Here is a 3,353-nt window from a genome sequence, read left to right as displayed (position 1 = left end):
CTTCCAGGGCAAGCAATGGCTGTTGTATGCCTGTAAAATATTCCCTTGTGCATATACCTGTGTCCAGCACAGCTAGCTCCCCTGCCACAACCATGAAAGGTATGTGGAAGAAGCAACGAACAGGGAAGCCTTTGGAAAGGGGCCTTTTGCAAAGCCTGAAAAGTTAAGCAAGAAGAAACTATTCTTTTCTCGTCTGCCAGCACTGAATAATTTTCCTCCTGTATTGTTGGGATCACAGGGGCAGCTGAAAGCTTCAACTCTGATCAAGGCTCTGAGAGAGAGAATCTGACTTTTATCCCTTTCCACCTGCTTCCACTATGTTCCCCATACTGCCCTGCAACCTTGATGCTCTGTGTGTGTCCAGATTAACGATTAGGAGGTTAGCTTGTAATGTTCTCTTAGGGGCTTCAGTAACTCTGATTCCTTCCTGCTCTCTCATTTAACAGAGCCTGTTAGAAGCCTGTTCAGGGAGCTCCATTTCCTCCTGCCCTTCATCACAGTGACTACTACAGAAAGGTAAGGGTAGCATGGTTGAATGGTTTCAGCTTGGGGGATGTGAGTCAGAACATCTGGGTCCTCCTCCTGGTTATTCCCCTGATTCTCTGTGTCACCTTAACTTCTCTCTGCCTCAACTTTACTAGCTGTAAAATGGGGACATTCATATTTATGTGCCTCAGAAAACTCTCAAGCTGATTATTATAGTGCTTTGAAATCCTCAGATGACACGCACTATAGAAACGTACACTATAATTACCTGTTTTCAACCTTTGCTGCTGATCTAGTCAGCCATCCCCAGACAAGTAACCCTTACCAACCTGAGCAATCATACTTACACAGGTAATGCTACTCAGTGTTGCGACACCAAGCATTTATTCCCTGAATACAATTCCTGCCTATGAGTTCCTCCTCATTACCTGACTCACTCCCTATGCAGCATTTCTCAGCTTCATTTTTGGTCACTTTGTTTCCCTGTACTTGACTTCAGCTGAATAATTCCTGCATACAATACCATCTTGTGCAATGCATGGAAGCCAAGGTAATAGGATCTGCCCTGGGTCCTTGGTGCACAAAGCTCTACAGAGTTCACAGGTCCTGAAGGTTGAGGTTTTGTGGAAGGGAGAGCTCAATGATGAGGCTTGCTGAAGCTTCCTTGGCAGGTTAGTCATGAGGGCACGACTAGACCTGGCTCCTAGATTCCTATCTTCTAGACATCAGGGGTTAGGATCAGACCTCTGTGCCCCATCTGCTACTGCAGAGATGCCTGTATCTTCCTCTGAAGCACCCAACACTGCACAAGGCAAGATGCTGGGCCATACAGACTGTAGTCCTGATCCAGTCCTACAGACCCTCTGTTACTATCATATTATTGCAGTGGTCTGAGTGTAGCGGTATACGCTTTGTTTTGCGCTAATCTAAAGCCAGGTATGGTTTTTTGTTTCTCTTTACAGATTGTAAATTGATTTAGTACGAACCCTGAGTGCTAACCAGTCATGTACTGCCCAGCACACTGTCCCTTGCACAGGTAGAATACCTTTTCCAAGGGCAGTGTATAAGCAGACTGTCTGGAAGGACGCAAGGGGTTAAAAGTTATAGTGGTGTGTGGAAGAATAAATACACACCGCAGGTGTATAATTAAGGAGGGCTTAATTGGGTAACTAAAGGTGAGACTAAAAGGAACCACAGAGGCTAATCAGAATGCTTTTGTTGAAACCAGAATGGTTGGAGTTTTTCTCAGCTTTGTGAATTAAAATAATAATAATAAAAGCTGTTGGATGTTGTGGGGGGTTTCTCCTTCTTTTGCCTTCTTGCATGCAACAGGAAGAAATAGCAGGCAGACTCAAAGGCTAATATTTATTCTGAGCGTGCACAGCTTTCTTGTGAAGACCAGGTCTTAAGCTATACCTGGAAAACACTTTTCTGCAAGGCTGCAACTATGTCCATCGAGACGCAAGTTGATGGGTGGAGGTAGGCGAGTGAGTGACTTGTGTGTTTTAGGATGAAAGATGATAGTCCCAGGGCCTTAAGATGGTGTCCTGTGCACAGTTGCACATCTAGCAAATAATAATAATTTTGATGAATTTTGTCCTGACTTACAGCCTGTGCTGCCTTGTCAGGCACCAGCTATGTTAGGACCATTTTTGCTTGTTGGATTAATCCAGCTTCTGTAACACCAAGCTGCTGTTCAAGACATCCTAAAACTTCATGCTATCTCTGTAAAAGGGGTCTTATGGCAACACCCGTGTAGAGGGAGGGGTCAGGCACTGGAGGGGGGACTGCTTTTCCTCCTTGTGAAAACAGCCTGGTTGTTTCTCAGTAGTACCCAGCTGCTGCATTCCCTCGGGGCCCCTTATTGTCTGGAGAGATGGATGGGGCATGGTTTGAGCCAGGCAGGGTGCAGAATACAGTTGGTGTTTACCTGAACTCAATATTTCCTGGTTTTCCAGAAGCTGATGGCAAACAGCATCAGGGCATGTACAGGCAGTATCTGTCACCTTTAATGCTCCATCTACCCAATTCTCAGGCCACAAATTTTATCTCTCCAGTGCAGGTGGGGAACTGAGGTACAGAGATGAATTGATTTGCTAAGGTAATACAAGAAGGCTGTAGCAAAGCAAAAATTAGAAGCCAGTTCTTCTTCACACCTTCCCAGCCTTTCAGCTGCAAGACCCTTCTTTGCTTAAAAGCAGATTAAGATCGCTATTGGAGGAAGCATATCTCACGCTAAACAGACCAGTGGCAAGACTCATGACTGTTAACTCTGCTACGACTGCAGGATCAGTAAATTCACAATGAGATGCTTATGATCTTCTACCGCTTTGAAGTGAGGTTTGACTTGCTAAAGTGACTTAAGCAACAGGCAACACTTTGATCCAGGGCAAAAGCTCTCTGTACAGCCCTACTGAAGTCAATGATTTCATGCATGTGCCTGGGCCTATCTGCACAGAACAGCTCGTGGGATCATGGCCCCTTAGAGCTTTGTGGTTATTATTGATTATGTAATTTTTTTTTTTTTTTTTTTGCAAGCTTCAGGCTGAAATCTACCCGTCCCGTTTGTTCTCTTTCATAGATTCATAGATTAAGGGTCGGAAGGGACCTAGTAGATCTTCTAGCCCGACCCCCCGCCAGGGCGGGAGAACAACAAAAAACCCCAAAAAGAGAAACAGGACTCAAACGAGTCCAGCCAGGTAGGCATCCAGCCTCTTCTTAAAGACCCCCAGGGTAGGGGCCAGCACCACTTCCCTTGGAAGTTGGTTCCAGCTCCTAGCCGCCCTAACCGTGAAGTAGTTTTTGCGGATGTCCAATCTATACCTCCTCTCCATCAGCTTGTGCCCATTACTCCTTGTTATGCCAGC

At 45.5% G+C, this 3,353-nt stretch overlaps 1 protein-coding gene across 1 annotated transcript in view; it reads left to right on the top strand.

Annotated features, from left to right (window-relative positions):
• The window catches only part of BRD3 (bromodomain containing 3), a 53,434-nt gene continuing 50,081 nt past the window's right edge, over positions 1-3,353 (top strand). Inside the window, exons 1-2 of the mRNA XM_019510772.1 lie at positions 1-99; positions 447-516. The gene's annotated coding sequence lies outside the window, so the exon portion shown is untranslated. The remainder of the gene's footprint in view (positions 100-446; positions 517-3,353) is intronic.

Source organism: Gavialis gangeticus, unplaced genomic scaffold (assembly GCF_001723915.1).
Source record: "Gavialis gangeticus isolate Ggan-Ray unplaced genomic scaffold, GavGan_comp1, whole genome shotgun sequence".
In the NCBI taxonomy this organism is placed as follows: Eukaryota; Metazoa; Chordata; order Crocodylia; family Gavialidae; genus Gavialis; species Gavialis gangeticus.
This window is presented reverse-complemented; position numbering and strand designations above follow the sequence as displayed.